At 39.4% G+C, this 17,836-nt stretch overlaps 1 pseudogene; it reads right to left on the reverse strand.

The window, feature by feature from the left end:
• Nucleotides 1–14,787: 14,787 nt before the first annotated feature.
• LOC148920427 (uncharacterized) lies at nt 14,788–16,443 on the reverse strand (annotated as a pseudogene).
• Between the last annotated feature and the right edge of the window lie 1,393 nt (nt 16,444–17,836).

Here is a 17,836-nt window from a genome sequence, read left to right on the forward strand (position 1 = left end):
TTAACATATATATATATATATATTGTATTATTTAATGTTCTCAAACTAACATGTGAATGTTTTTGTATAATATTAGGTAAATAAGTTGAAATCATCGAATTGCCCCTTTTACATTGAAGAGTTATATAACTTGGCATTCGGGCCAATTCACGCTGAATTGTTCTCGGGTTGTCATGTTAACAACGTCAAGTTTTTAAGGACTACACGAGATGACAAGTTGTGTACGCAAAACAACGGTGTCCATGTCCCAAGTAGAGGTGAAAGTACGAACATTGATTTCTATGGCAAACTCACAACTGTCATGCAATTGGCAAACATGGCAAAACAAATTGTGTATCTAGATGACCCTAAAGTCGGGAGCGGTTGGAAAGTTGTTCCAACATTTAGAATCTTCCATGGAAAATGATGCGAAAACACTTGGAGATACAAATGTTATACAAGAACCGTTTCAGCTTCAAGGAGTGTCTTCAATCAAAATATCGATTCAGTCAATTACAATTGACCTTTGGTGATCTTCCACGATATGATGTTCCAGTGGGCCCGAACAACGAAAGTGATGAGGAGGAGTATTGGAAGACCAAAAGTGATGATAGCGACGATAACGAAGGTTATTATAGTTCAGATGATGAATAATGCAATTTATAGTGACTACCCATGCAAAACATAGTAAATGAATTTTTTGTAATTTAATTATGACAACTCCTTCTTTTTGGCTCCACTCTTAAGAATAGTAATTGAAATCGAAAGAATAAAAAATATTGAAAAAATTGAAAACAAAATCAAGAATCGGGCCCTTAAGAATTGTTTTTGACCCCAATCTAACTACTTGGCTTCACTTTTTCTTTGCAACTCCTTCTTTTTATAATAATTCTTAAAAAAAAATTAAAAAGACAAAAATTGTGAGAAACTTGCGACGAATGCCTTTTGTCGTCACACAACACCTCTTCCCGCAACAAAGGGAACTTGTACGTCGCGCAGATTGCGATAATTTTCACATCACGTGAAAATATAATCTTGTGTGACGACAAATTCATGACGTCGCGCAAGGTTACATTTTGCATGACAAAAATAGAACTCATCGCGTAAAGTTGTAATTTTGCGCGATGGATATAATTATTGTCGCGCCAATATATATTATAATATAATATACATATATACATACAAGGGGCAAATTTATGGCACCATGTTTTTGACACAAGTTTTGACACAAATTTTGAACCCTCAGATTTAAGCATTATTAATGGCTCAGATTAAATCTCACAACTAATTTATTATTATCTTTGAAATAATACATTTATTCTCTCCACTCAGAATTAGAACGAATTTGGGGGACTTCCGTGGGAGGGTAGGGTAATCCTGCTTTAGGTTCTTGAAATTTCATTGAGGAGGATCACAATGAATCTCAATCAATATCTTTTCCCCCTTTATCAGTAATCTCAAGTTTATTTCAATATGTAATAAGTTCGCAACTAATTGACTGAGAGAAGCAGCAACCATGGCTCATTTCTTTTTATTTTGGTTAACTGGAATTAGTTTGTTTAATCTCAGCCATTTATTGTAGTCTAATCTAAGGGTTCAAAATTTGTGTAAAAACTTGTGTAAAAAATATGGTGCCATGGATCCACCCCCATACATATATATATATATATATATGTACATTATATTATAATATACATATATACACGTATATTATAATATATAATATACATACATGCATACATATATATATATATATTATAATAAAAGGTAGTGTAAGTGGACAAAAGGGGAGTGGGAAAATAAGCTCCCTGAAAAAAACACAAACCTTTGCTCGACGACAGAACATTATACATGGCACAAATTGTTGCGAGATGCACATTTTCGTCTCGCAAAATAGTTTTGCGTGACTCCAAAACCTAGTGCGTCGCTCAACATAACTTTGAGCGACTCCTGGACATCCTACATTGCGCAAGGTTGTAATTTTCGAGGGTTTATAGTTCAGGGTTTAGGGTTTAGAGCTTAGGGATTGTGCGACGCTAGGATGCTCTTACGTCGCGCAAGGTGGTGAAAATTTTAGTGTTTAGGGTTTAGGGTTTAGGGATTGCGCGACACTATGTTATTCTTACGTCTCGCAATGTGACGAAATTTTGGCGGAATTATTACCTTGCGCAACGGTTTACTTTTGTCGTCGCGCAAGTCGTTGGAAATTTTGGCGGAAATCATACCTTGCACGTCGATGACTATTTTTTCCATCGCCCAAGGTCAGATGGAGCGATGGTTAATTCTCTTCATCGCTCAAGTTCGATTAAATTTTTTGAAAACAAACATCGACCCTTAGACCCTTCACTTTCTCTCTCTCCTTCGAACCCTCACTTCCTCTCTCATCGACAGCAAATTCCTGTCGTCAACCACCTCACCTTATCCGATGACACCGCCGCAAGGACCGGGCCGCCACCACCTTCGAAGCCTAGCCCTTTCCCCGTCGTCACCTTCGAGCCTGCCACCATAATTGGGCCGGTTTTCACAGATTTTCACCGGCTTTATTCTCTCTCCTTCGACCAGCAAACTCGACACCTGAGGTATGGTTTCTCGACTATTTATCGTGCTCTAGCTAATGGTTGGGTAGGATTTGATTAATTGTTAGTTATGGTATCTCGAATTTTAATCCTAACTTTGGCCAATTTTTGAATTGAAATTTCAGCTACTTCCAGCCATTTTTCGGGTAGGTCCAAGAAGTAAAGTACCTCCAATTGATGTTCTGAACTTAGGGTAGGAACCTTAACCCTTAATTTTGAAAATTTTGTGGCAATCGTTATCACTTTGGACACCCATGCGCTGCTTGAGGTACTGTAGCAGATGGGCATTATCTCCCAGTGTGATCCCCTAGTTGTCACGAGCGCGTAGGTGTGCTCGGATTTCAGTCGGTTACCGTTTGAGTCTGGAACTGACTTCGCCTATTATGCGGTTTCCGAGTTTGATACGTTTGGACCGTTGGATCAAACTCAAACTCACGTATGTTGTACCTTGTATTTCTAGGACCGTTGGATCAAACTCAAACTCATGGATCGGAGTCTTGGTTACTCCGAAATTGTGAACCCTAGGGCAAGATATGCTTTAATTAGTTCAGATTCTGAATGAAATTGTATATGCTTTGATTATAGCTTGGTAAATTGGATTAATTTATATGTTTATTAATGAAATTATGCAGAAGTCAAACCTAATTAGAAGTTGTAAGGCGTTGTCGACTGCACAGAGTTGGCCTCCCCTGGCTTAGCTGTCATCACTGCCACTGCTCTAGCATAGATGGACCACTTGCCAGTTGGTCCCGGGGTGTCCCATGCTCCGGCATCATCAGCGTTATCATGGCGCATCTTGTTAGCACCAAGCGTTGTCACCGCCCCGCCAGCACCACCTACACCACATTGACAGACGCTACTGGTGCGTCGGGGTCACAACCATGTAAAGATTTCCTTAAACTCTAGTTGTTTTGGAGCAATATTTTATAGTATAATTTGTTAATTATTTAACGTTAATTTGATATTTCCTTGCAACCAAAAAGAACACCCGGGGCCCGTGTCAACATCGGATACGACGAGAAGCATTGGATATGGGTGACCAACAGTCGTATCAACATCGGATACGATGAGCGGCATCGAGCTGCACCGACAACGGAATTGCATAGCTCATTGGCCCACAACATTGGTCACATCATTCGGACCCATTGCCTGATGCAATGGAAGTCTTGGAATGTCATGCCTGATGAGATCAAGACAGAGGTGCACGGATAGTTGTCGGTATGTATCCTACCTTTTAATTCTTTTTCCTTCAAACATTATATATTTCTATTACTTGATGTATGTAATTAATTTATTGCAGACCAACTACAATTTAGAGGACCTCGACGACGAGTCGTTAGTGATAGGATTTTTAGTACCTGTGCAAACAGGGTTAAGTGAAAACCCTGCAACCCTTAAGAGCGTGATGTTCGCCTTAAGTGAACTTACAATTACTAATCACAAGAAGCCCTCCTCAATTTCAGGGTGATGTTCCAACAGAAATTGCATCAAATTACTTGTCTACATATCCTAACGGTGATCAGTCATTAAAATAGATAGATAGTTTTAAACACAGTGATTAATAATTCAAAGCAAACATGCATCCATTCATAAGCAAATTAATAAAACTACATATTCATGCTAAGGCTTACGGCCTCGCCCTAGCAAATGGAATTAGTTACACATAATCATAATTGAAATCCAAGAAAATATCATTCGAATGAGTAAGAATGAAAACACACAAAGTAGCGAAAATCCAAAACCACGCAATTGCTTCAAAAGCCAAAAAGAAGTTCTAAAGGAGATGTCTAAATTGCAGTGAAAAGAAGCTTAAATACCTCCTAAAACCTAGCTACCCAAGCCCCACAAGGAAACTAAGTTAAAATAAAATGAGACTAGGAAATAAAGTCCAAATTGGATTAGGAGAATCTGCCCAAATCTGCCCAGCCACGTTTTGGTCTCAAATCTCCTCCAAATCTGGCCCAAGATAGCTCGTTTTAAAGATAAAATATTCGAACACTTCTCCAGAAGGCCACGAACCCATCCGAGGTCATCTTGGGCTCCAAAAACGCAATATAAGCCCAAAACGTCACTATTCCATCACTGCACATCGCTCCTTCATTTATTCACCAGGAAATCATCGCTTAGTGTAAAAGTCTGATATTTTGATACGATCAAGCTAAGTGACTCACGTACGTCCTCCAACTGGAATTACTCCAAAATTCGTCCATTTGATTATGTTTTGCTCCAGAAAGAGTCGAAAGTCCTATATTGGAAATATAATTCAAAGTATCAAAATTCTTCCAAAATATTAACCAAAATATACTAAGAATAGGGTTAAATATATAATATAAAATCGACTCATCAGTTAGCATATGTCAACAGACTTTTTGCTGAGAGGTACAAGCAGTGGAAAAACGACTTGCGCCATCATTTTCAGGCATTCGATAATCCGCAGGTCGCTATTTAGGAGGGTCACCCAAAGGAGCTTGAGGGGCAGGAAGATAGTTGAACGTGGCTCTGCGCTCATTTTCAGGCGCTCGATTATGTGGTATTTTTTTATATTAAGTTCAAAATTATTACATGTTTCTTACTAATGTTTATTTAATTTTTTATATAGGATTTCCAGGCCTTTCTCATATAGGATGGATGCATGACGACAGGTAATAGTAAATTAGATTATATTCAATTTTTAATATGTCATTAATATTAATTGGTTTTTTTGTACTAACATTTTTCTTCTCTTGTTCAATTCAGGAGGGGTCCAAAATCCCGGAAATCAACGTCATTCATGTAAGTATTCTTTAATTTTAATTATTATCTTATGCATTCAAGTTTCAGGGTTATTATATGAATGTTTTAATTAATATTTTATGTTATGTTAAATAGACGACGATGGTGGAGAGGAGGTAGTTGGTTCTCTAGGAGTCAGCCTCCCGACTTCCTCCTGATACTCCGTTGGAGTATGTGGATCCTCCACAAGATGCTGGGTTTCAGATCTTGATGGAGACGTTGGATCAGACTCTCAGGAGGAGGCCGGGGACATATTGTCGAGGGATGAGGAATGCCCTGCGACAGAACCTGGACCACTGTGCATCGTCTCACCAAACAAGGTGACTGCTGACAACTACAATGGCGAGCTTAAGGGTCGATGTCTGTGCCTCTAGAGTCCCTCGCTCGGTCTGGCATTCCAATCCCGCATTTTGGTTCCTCATCGACCTCCCAACCCCTCCAACCTCGAGCATGGCCACCAGACCTCTTTTATCGACAATGTCCAGACCTCCAAGCCGCATTGCCCAAGTAGATTTTGGAACATTATTTTATTAGTTTTTTTATTTTCTTAATTACATTTTAAAAATTTCTCTTGTATTATACATTTATATTATTTTATAATTTTTTTTTCTCTTCATTACACTTTTTTATTGCAAAAAAAAAAAACCAAATTTTTTTTTACAAAACAAAAAAAACGTACAAGTCAAATTAAATAAAATATATTTTATTTTTACGGGACGAAACTATTTTGGTCGCGCAAATTCACGTTTTTACAAAATTAAAAAACGTAAAACATTAAATAAATTTTTTTATTTTTGCGCGACGAATCCTTTCGTCTCGCGAAAAATAAATGCGTAACAAATACAATTTCATCGCGCAAATGTTTGAGACACGAATTGCGCGATGAATACAAATTGTCGCGCAATTATTTGTAGCACGAACTACGCGATGAATATAATTCGTCGCGTTGCGTCCTCGCAACGAACATGCTGTTGTCGCGCAAAGGTTTGTGAGACAAACAATTCTGTTGTCCCTAAAGTTTTTGTGCAATGAAGGTTAACCGTCGCTCAGTTTTGCACGACCAATGAAAGAACTTGGTTGCACGAAGTCTTTCTTCACGATCTTTGTGCAACGGATTTTGCGCGACGAATTTTCTGTCGGGCTTAAATTTGTGTGACTAAAATGTACTTTGCACGACGAAATTCTCTTCCTCCCGCAAATTGTAAAATGTAGTAGTGTGAAGCATATCGGAAATAATAAACATCAATCCAAACCTATATAAATTTGATTAGAAGCGGAACTCACACTAATAGTATACCAACTTGAGCTATTCTAATCATACTGATATTGAGCTACACCCACAAAGAGTAAACATGAAAAAATTTCTTCATGCCACCCAAAACGCCATATTTGAACCTTGAGAGCCTAGAGGAAATAACTCTATCCTCTAAAAAGTTGTACCAACCTATCTTTGGAAATCTTGGTAAGTTTTTATCTTTTTATATATATTCAATTTTCAATTTTAATAAGTTTTTATTATTTAGGGTTTGGGTGAAAACTTTTGGAGACTGTTGATATATGTTTTATTTTTGCAAATTATGATTTTTGGTGTCTAGTATTTCTTGTTAGGATATCATGTCACATGATAATAGATCGGCAAAGAGAGGAAAAACTATTTATTCATTCTTCAAAAAAAGTGGATTTTATTTATATTTTGTACTTCTTTGTGTTATATTTGCTTGTAATGTGACTTTGTTTGATTTATAAATTTATATTTACATTTTGTTTCAAGAGAAAAAGGCTTATAATATATCTCCTTTGAAAAAAAAAAATTATTTAGCCTACCCCTATAAAATTCCTAGGTCCTCCATTGTTGACGTTGATGGAGGGCCAAAGGATCTGGGTGAAGTTTTGGCTTCCCATTGAGGTTGTTTCACAACGATGGTCTCCTTTGCCCGCCAACAAATGCCTAATACTATGTGCCGGTCTGGATGGCTCTGAATTCTCTGAGCTTCAGGTTGTTTTATTGTCTCTCACCCAGCAATTGATTATCTAGACGGAGTCCTTGTGCTGTGTTAGGTTTTTTTTTTTTTGAGTCGTTGACAGCTATTGCGAACTGCAACTTTTGCTATAGTAATAGTGAACATTATTGTTTCCTAGTGGTTTAGGGAATCTTAGTGGTACTTAATATTGTGCAGGCATCCTACTTGCGTGTGTTTGGGTTTACGTTAGGTTAGTGGTGGTCCTACTATGTGCATATACTGCTCTTGCTTTTCAAATTGTGATCATTTCACCATGAATTCAAGTTTGAACAAGATTCAGACCAAAAACGAAAGTTTGAACAAGAGTTTTGTTCACACTTCAAGTATTCAAATACCCATATGGTAGGGTTTGAAAACATGCCCGTGAACCAGCGAGTGGTCTCTATTGTTTGAACTGTGACATTGCTGTGTCTTGGCATTACGTACGTGTCCCTTTTTAATTTGGCATAACTCTTTTGAATCTTAAAAACAAACAGTTCATGAAGGCTTATCCTCGTAATATTATTCCCAACGATATAGCCCATGACTGGAGATGGCCTTAGGACTTTGGTTCCTTACTTAGTTAGGATTTTGGTTACTTACCAATTTATTTAGTCCTATTGTAATTGAGATTTATTTACCCTAAACATCTCCTCCCCTTCTCTTCAAGGGAGGAAGGAAGAATGAAAAGGAAATGTTTCTCTAGGGCTGATTTTCGGAAGGATCAAATCGGAATAAGAGGATTCCAATCCCATTGTAAAAAAATTCAAAATGAATATTCTTTTCCAATTATGTTCCAAAAATTTCCGAATTTCAACATCCATTCAAATTTGAAATTTCAGAATTCTTTTGGAAAATTTTGGAAAATTATTGGAAGTTTTAAACATGTCTAACAATTTAAACGGTTGAAGTTGGCTCAAAATTGAAAAATCAAATGAAAAAGCTCAAACAACTATTATATGATATAATTTATATGTCGTTATCCTTTATGAAATAGCTCATCCGTCTATGTCTATTTTGATCATTAAGTCATATCAAATTTAACATAAAACTAGTCATTATGTACAAGAACTCCAAATATATTACGGAATTCAAAAATGTTTAATTACTAAAATGCCCTTAAAGAAAGTATAGTTTATTTCATTTGGAATTCAACATGAAACTACTACAACTTTTCATGTGGAAATATTCTATATAAATATTCGCTATACTTATGATATGTATTAACATAAAAATTCATTATTAAACTATTGTTTGGCTACATGGTGGGGGAGGTGGTGTGCTACAAGAAGATGAGAATGGGTGAGGTGGTCGGTCGGCTAGTAAAATATGAGAGGGTGAGGAAGGTGGTATGAAGATGAGAGAGTGGGTGTGGGTGGGTCAGGTATTGCTACCCTATCATTATTAATTTATGATTTGAAAATGTACAAATTCTACAATTTGAGGAATTTAAAACTTCAGCAATGGTGATGCTCAGAAGAACCTTACACTACTACATTTTAGTCTTTGCGCGACGAAAGGGTATACGTGGGGCAAAAATGATTTTAGTCGCACATCATTATGCGCGAAGTTTAAATCGCGCGCACAGTCCGTCGCGCAAAGTTCGTGAAGAAAGGATTTGCGCGACGAACATATGTCATTCGTCGCGCAGTTTGCGCTACGTATAACAACTTCGTTTCAAAAAACATTTCGGGACGACCTCATTGTCCGTCGCACAAATATTTGCACGACGAACAAGTGGTCGTCGCAAAAAAAACTGCTTGCGACGGAATTTTCCGTCGCGCGAGCTACATGAACCTTGCGCGACGACATCTTATTCGTCGCGCATACACATTTTGCGCAACGAAATTATTCGCGCGCAAGATTAAAATATATTTGTCGATTTGTTATTTAAATGTTTTTGCGCGACGATTTACGTTTAAATCGTCGCGCAAAAGCAATATATATTATTAAAAAAATTATTATTATTTGATTTTTAATTTTGTAAAAAAATAAATTTGGTTTTTTTATAATTAAAATGAAATTACAATAAAAAAAATTAATCGTAAAGAAAACATCTATTATATAAAATAAAATAAATGTATACAAATTGTAAAAGTAATTATAAAAATAAAAAACTAATCAAATAATGTTCCAAAATCTACTTGGTCATCTGCCACATGCGGCTCGGAGGTATGGGTGTCTGCAGGGGCCGTGGTGTGCTGGGGATGCTCGGGGTGGACGGGCTCGGAGGTTGACGCACCAAAATTCGGGATTGGAATGCGGACCGCGCGAGGGACTGCGAATCACCGACATCCGACCCTCAAGCTCGGCAACCCGCGATGTCAAAGCAGTCACCTGATTGTTTGCTGCGACGATGACCGCGGTCGAGGTTCCCTCTGTCGGGCATTCCCATCCCCTACAATACGTTCCCGGCCTCCTCCCGAGAGTCTGATCCAACGTCTGCGTCAAAATCTGAAATCCAGCATCATGCGGAGGATCCACAGACTCGATCGGAGTCTCGGGAGGAAGTTGGGAGGCGGACTCTTGAAGAACCAACTGGCTCCTCTCCACCATCGTCGTCTGTTTAACATTACATAAAATATAAATTCAAAAATGCATATAAATTGAAAGTGTAACATAAGAATTAAAAATACATAATACTTACATGAAGGGACTCGGCCAACTCATTCCCAGGTCGAACATAAACGTCACCAAAGACGTCGATCTCTGGAATTTCGACCCCCCCTTAATTGAACAAGAGAAGAAAAATATTAGTATGAATAAAAGAAATTAATAATAATGACATATAAATTATATTATTCTTACCCGACGCCGTGCATCCATCCTATTGCCCTTATTCACTTGGGCTTTATTCTGTTATACAAAAAATAAAATGTAATAATTGAACTATAAATAAATTAAATAATAATGAGATATAAAAAATAAAATAAACATTAAACAAATATTATTAAAAAAATACCACATAATCGGGCGCCTGAAAATGAGCGCAGAGCCACGCCTAACTATCCTCCCGCCCCTCAAGCTCCTTCGGGCAACCCTCCTGAAGAGCGACTTGCGGATCATCAAACGCCTGAAAATGGTGGTGCAAGTCGCTCTTCCACGCTTGTACCTCTCACCGAAGAGTCTGTTGACGTACGCCAAAGTCTCCTCATTGATGTCCTCTAAGTCGTAGTTCGTCTGCAATAAATTGATTACATACATTAAGTAATAGAAATATATAAAGTTTGAAAGAAAAATAATTAAAAGATATGAAACATACCGACAACTGGCCGCGAACTTGCATCTTGATCTCGTCGGTATGACCTTCCAAGACTTCCATTGCATCGGGCAATGGGTCCGAACGACGTGGCCAATGTCGTGGGCCAAGGAGCTATGCAAGTCCGCCGTCGGTGCAGCCCGATGGCGCTCGTCATATCCGATGTTGATACGATCGTTGGTCACCCGGGTGACCTTCGCCGTCTTCACCAACACGCCCTCGGGTGTTCCTCTTGGCTGCAAAGGGATATGACAATATTGTGACATATACAATCAAATTGAACCATAAAATTCCCAATTAAAAAAATGTTAAAAAAATGAAAAGGGAAGGGTATTACAGGAGGTGCCCGAGGCACCGATCTGATCGATGGATGTGGTGTCGGTGGTGGTAGCGGGCGGTGTCGCCGCCTAGCGCTAAGAGGCTGCACCACCGAAGAAGATGATGATGCAGCTGCAGGATCCCCAGGACCAGCTAGCACGTGGTCTGCTCCATCGATCTTTGGAGTAGTGGCACCGGTGATACCGGTGGCCGGGCTCGAACTTCGGTGTAGCCGTCACCGCCCTACGACGTCTAATCAAGTCGACATCTGCACAATTTCATTAATCCAATGTAGCACATACAATGTCAGTAAAAAATTGAACTAACTAATTAAAATCAATAGTTTGACCTAGGGTTTGCGATTTCGGAGTATCCGGGACTCCGATCCACGATCCGTCGAATCCTAAACGATCCTATAAATACATGGTACCACATACGTGAGTTTCAGCTCGATCCAACGGTCCGAACATATCAAACCCTAAAATCGCACAATAGGTTCGAACCGTTCGAGACTCAAACGATAACCAAATTCCAATCCGAGCACACCTACGCGCTCGTGACAACGAAATGTTTGCACTGGGACAAAATGCCCTATGCCACAGTACCCCACGCGCCACCACACGCGCGCGCGCGTGGGTGCCCTAAGCGATAACAATCCCCGGGAAATCCTACAAATTAAGGGGCAAGGTTCCTACCCTAGGTTTAAAACATCAATTGTAGACACTTTTGTTCTCGGACCTACCAAAAACGGACGGAAGTGGCGAAATTTCAATTTCAAAACCGGCCAAAACCTAGGGTTTCAAATTCACTACCCTATGCACACAATCAATCAAATCCTACACAACCATCACCTAGAGCATGAAAAATAGCCCAGAAAGCATACCTCAATTGCCGGATTTGGTGCCGGAGGAGAGAGAACAACGGCGGCGAAGATTCGGCCTAAATGGAGGAAATCACGGCGGCGAGGATGGGCGGCGGCGGAGAAGCTCGGTTCGACGGTGGTGGCGGCAGGTCTAAATTGGGCGGAGTAGGGGCTGAGGTCACGGCGGAGAGAAAGGGAGGTTTAGGGTTCTGTTTGAGAAATTGAGGAAGAAGGAGAAGATCGCGATTTTCAGAAACTTATTCGACTTTGCGCGACGAACATATAAATCCGTCGCGCAAAGTTCATTAAAATAACCTTTGCGCGACGCAAAAATAAACTTTTCGTCGCGCAATATTATAAAAACTTGACCTTTGCATGACTTAAAAACTTGATTTCGTCGCGCAACGTTGTGGACAGATATACCTTGCGCGACGAAAGAACTAGTGTCGTCGCGCATACTTGTCCAAATTACCGCCCAAAATTTTGGGATTTGATTTTGCGCGGAAAAATACATGCAATGAGATTGCGCGACGAGTGGACACGTGTTCGCGCAATCTAGCTTTGCCAAAAAATTTCACTAAGTGTTGGAGCGGAGAGGGGAGCGAATTTTTTATTGATTTTGCGCGACGAATGGGCATATGTTCGCGCGCAATCTGGCTTTTGCCAAAAAAAATTTCACTAAGTGTTGGAGCGGAGAGGGGAGCGAATTTTTTTATTGATTTTGCGCGACGAATGGGATTATGTTTGTCGCAGATATTTTGCGCGACAGCGTAAGTGTAGGTTCGTCGCGCAAAACCATACCCTAGTACCCTAAACCCTAAAACCTGTACCCTAAGCCCTAAACCCGAACTCCTGAACTAGTTTCAATGATCCAACCGGCAATCTTCTTTTTCATAGTTCAAGATCGTATACGTCAAAAATCATAATGAATGAACATTCAGAGATTGAGTAACGGGACAAAACTTATCAACGGTTCTAAACAAATTGTCCCGATTCAACGGTGATTTTAACTCCGATGTTGAAATTTTTTTACAGCTGTGGTTCTTGACCCTATATGAATACAGAGATGTAATTCGATCTTCAATTTCAGATATTTACAGTACAAGACATCACATAATCTTATGTTAGACTGAAGGAATGTATAAAGAAATTATTCAGTTTTTATGAATATTGTGTTTTTATGGAATACGCATTCTAGGAAACTAGTTTCAGATAATCTAGCCGTCAAATATGTTTGTTTATACTTCGAGATCTTATACGTCAAAAATGAGAAAAAAAAACATTCAGAGCTCAAGTAACGGGACAAAACGTTTCGACGGTTATAAACGAAAAGTCATGATTAAACGGTTATTTTGACTCTGATTTTGATGATTTTTTACAGCTATACTGTTTAACCCTATGTGAATACAGTGAACTACTTCGATCGTCAATTTCAACTATATACGTGTGTATATATCAGAAATATATATATGTGTATATGTTTGCGCGACGAGGTTTGTTTTTCGTCGCGAGAAAGGCACTTGCGTGACGAGTATGCGTGACGATGTACGTTATCCGTCGCGCAAAATTTGCGCGACAATTATGCCTTCGTCGCGCAAGATTATTTGCATTCACGTATTACTAATCTGAATTATTCATCATTACATATAATTAATTGTATGAAAGTATGATTTATTCTATTTTCTTTTGATTTGAGAATGGAAGGATTGTTGATAATCTTATGTTCTTTGTATTCATTTTTTCGGTTATATGGTTTTCATTTTTTAAAAGTTTTTTGTGAAAATAAATTTAAACTTTATGATACAAATTAGTTGGCTATATTTATTTACCAATGGTTTATAACTACAATTATTTTAATAATGTTTCACTTGGTATCATATATAATGTTTGGATATAACAATTACATATATGAAAACATTTGCATTACACAAAATATGTCCACTAACATAATAAAATTACAAAAAAATTAATCATTCATCATCTGAACTATAATAACTTTCGTTATCGTTGCTATCATCACTTTCGGTCTCCCAATCCTCTTCCTCCTCCTCCTCCTCCGCCTCCTCTATAACTACATCATCGTCGTTGCTCGGGCCAACTGCAACATCATATCGCGGAAGATCACCGAGGTCAATTGTAATTGACTGAATCGGTATTTCGATTGAAGACACTCCTTGTATTTGAAATGGCTCTTGTATAACATTAGTATCTCGAAGTGTTTCCGCATCATTTTCCATTGAAGATTCTAAACGTTGGTCAGCCACATTGTTGACGTCGTTGTCAGTTGGGTCTAGTTCGGTATAGCATACACGTTCCTGTGATCCATCTTTTGAACAACGTTCCAACCGCTTCCGGCTTTAGGGTCATCTAGATACACAATTTGTGTTGCCATGTTTGCCAAAATATAAGGGTCGTCATCATACCAAGTTCTGTTCATGTTCACAGATAGTAAGCCATGATCGATTTTAACACTTGCCGGCCTATTTGGGTTGGTGTCAAACCATCGACACTTAAACATGATCACTTGGTATCGATCTTTGTAAAGCAATTGCACGACAGTTGTGAGTTTGCCATAGAAATCAATGTCCGTACTTTCGCCTCCACAGGACATGGACACCGCTGTTTTGCGTACACAACTTGTCATCTCGTGCTTCGGCCAAAATTTGACATCGTTGACATTACAACCCGAGAACAATTCAGTGCGAATCGGGCCGAACGCCAAGTTATATAACTCATCACTGTAAGTTGGGGAATTCGATGATTTCAACTTATTCACCTAATATTATACAAAACCATTCATATGTTAGTCTGACAAAATTTAAAAAAATTTTATATTTCTCAAATAACAAACACTGATAACTTACAGAATCCAAAAACCATTGTGGAAACAATTCACGGTGTTTCTGGGCAACCAAATGTGATGGATGTTCTCGCTTCATCATCTCTTCATGCTCATATAAGTATCCCATGATCTCATCACAATTGTTCAGTACGAACCAATGCGCTACCTCCATGTCATTTCTAGAAAACGACTCTCGCGTCCGGGATCTCAGAAGGGTCGTGTGCTTTGGGCAAAAACGAAAGTTTTTCATTTCTCATACCTCCATCATGATTGCGCTGAGGACGATTGAAAACCGTCTCCACATCTTTTAAATACATTCCGCAGAAAGTAAGCGACTCATATTGAACCCAAGCCTCTACGATTGATCCTTCGGGCTTCGCCCTGTTGCGTACACTTTTTTTCAGCTCTCCGAGAAGCCTGCCAAAATAAAACGATATGATTGAAATTAGCAAGCATGTGATAATGATGCATACACAAATGATAAGGATTATATACCTTTCTATTGGATACATCCAGCGATAGTTGACAGGACCAGCAAGTAATGCCTCTTCTGGCAAGTGAACCATCACGTGCATCATACTTGTGAAGAAAGCTGGAGGAAATATCATCTCAAACTTGCATAGGACTTGGACAATGTCATGGCGCAACTGAAACATGTCCGTTTTTCGCAAAGTTTTCGCCGTCAGTTGGGAAAAAAATCTGGACAACAAAATGATTGGCTTCACTACATCTTCCGGCAATAGGTGTCGAATACCAACAGGAAGTAGGCGTTGCATAAACACATGGCAGTCATGGCTTTTAAGTCCAGTAAATTTACCCATGTCAACATTCACACAACGTGCGATATTAGAAGCATACCCATCGGGAAACTTTACTGACGATACAAACTTTAGAAACTCTTTCTTGTCATTCGGTTTCATAGAAAAGAATGCAAGATCCCTTCTAGCTTTATCATTGTCCCTATTCATCCATAAACCCCTTCGTATGCCCATTCTTTCCAAATCAAGACGAGCTTTGATCGTGTCCTTTGTCTTCCCCTCGATATCTAGAATCGTGCCCACCAATGTGTCGAATACATTTTTCTCAACATGCATCACATCTAGATTGTGCCTCAATTTTAGTTTCGACCAATATGGGAGCTCAAAAAACATAGGCTTGTGCGTCCAGTTCATATGTGTAGAAGGTCCCGACTAACTGTTTTCCCGAAGGAGCAAAATCCAACAGTTAAGCTGGTCCAATATCTCATCACCGGACCATTCTCTGGGTCTAAGGCGACGCTCAGTGTTCCCGTCGAACTCTTTATCTTTTTCCCTCCACTCATGGTCCCATGGCAACCATCTCCGATGACCAAGGTAACAAACTTTTCCAGCATGCCAACCAGAAGTTACATCTTCCTTGCATACAGGACATGCCATATAACCTTTTGTGCTCCACCCAGAAACCATTGCATATGCTGGGAAATCATTCACAGTCCACATAACTGCTGCCCGCAAAGTGAACATCTTCCTAGTTGATTTATCGTACGTGCGAACACCGTTTGTCCACAAATCCTTCAGCTCATCAACCAGCGGCCTTAAGTAAACATCGATTGACCTCCCAGGATCCTCAGTTATCAAAACAGTCATCATCATGTATTCTTTTTTCATGCATTTCCAAGGCGGCAAATTATATGGGAATACGAAAATCGGCCAAGTGCTGTGGTGTTGGTTTAGAACCCCATACGGATTGAATCCGTCAGTGGCAAGTCCCAATCTAACATTTCGGGGATCAGCAGCAAACTCGGGGAATGTTCGATCGAACTCTTTCCATGCCTCCCCATCTGCAGGATGCCGCATCACATCATCGTCTACCCGTTTTTCCTGATGCCATCTCATGTCTGTGGCAGTATGCGTCGACATATACAATCGCTGCAACCTAGGTTTCGGGGCAAATAACGCATAACTTTTTGTGGGATCATAGTCCTCCTATTCTGAGATGTCATCTTGAACCTCGACTCATTGCATATAGGAACATGTATCCAACGATTCATGCTCTTTGTAGAATAACATGCAATTGTTTTTGCAAGCATGGATTTTTTCATAACCCAATCCAAGACCATTCAACACCTTCTGCGCCTGTTTATGGTCTTTCGGCAAACAATTGTCCGTCGGAAGCATTCTCTTGAAAACCCCCAAAAAGTAATCGAAACACAGGTTCGACATACGATACTTTATTTTTCCGTGCATTAGCTCCACAATGGCCGTGAGAACGGAAAAGCTCTCGCACCCCGGGTATAACTCTTGGTTGGCATTTTTTAACAATTTCTCATATTGTTCAAACTCCGCACTGTCTATTGGTGTAGGCACATCATCTTGCTCTTCTTGATTCATGTTGGTCGATGCAAATGGAAAAACATCCTGTATAATATCCATGACTTCATCATTAGCATCCACAATAGGTTGAACATTGTCCACTCTTGTGGCATTTGAAGACGAAGCATGCTCTAATTGTTCCCCGTGAAGGTTCCAAATGCTATATGTCTCAATCATTCCATTCATTACTAAATGAAATCCAACATTTTCAATTGTCTCCCATAACGTGTTGTTGCACCTCCTACAAGGACAACGGATTCTAGTTGCACCCGGGTTGTGTCTACGTGCAAACTCAATAAAATCCTCGATTCCATCCAAGTATTCGTCTGCGCATCTGTTCGGGTTCTGTATCCACCTTCTGTCCATAATTCCTGAAACCAGAATCACAACACAACAATCACAACAACTTCATACGAAGTTATAATGTCACCTTATGCCTCCGGTAAGGGTCCTATCCCATTCGGGAATGCATACTCCTGCCACGTAACCTACGACTACATGAGATTAGATTTCGACGTGGATGAATTTCGCCAAGATCTCGCCACAGTTCTTGAGGTGGCCATAGGTATAAATACCTATGTACCACCCGAAGAACGTACCGAGATGACAACGAAATATCCACAATCGAAACCTAATCCTGTAGCCATAGATTACGTGACAACACTATGCATTACCAAACTGTCCAAATAATGGGACAATTCAAGAATTAATTGGACCGCAGTCATGCATTACGCATCCATGCACGAAATCCAACTAATCTCGAACGGGAAACTAAGTGTTACTAAACATAAAAATAAAAGCACGAAGTTAATTTCAATTAACTTCGTACATCACAACAGATTGTACTACGTTACGCACAACATAATATAAATATAAC

The sequence above is a fragment of the Prunus mume genome, linkage group LG2, assembly GCF_029339155.1.
Source record: "Prunus mume cultivar Tortuosa linkage group LG2, ASM2933915v1, whole genome shotgun sequence".
NCBI classification, from domain to species: Eukaryota; Viridiplantae; Streptophyta; class Magnoliopsida; order Rosales; family Rosaceae; genus Prunus; species Prunus mume.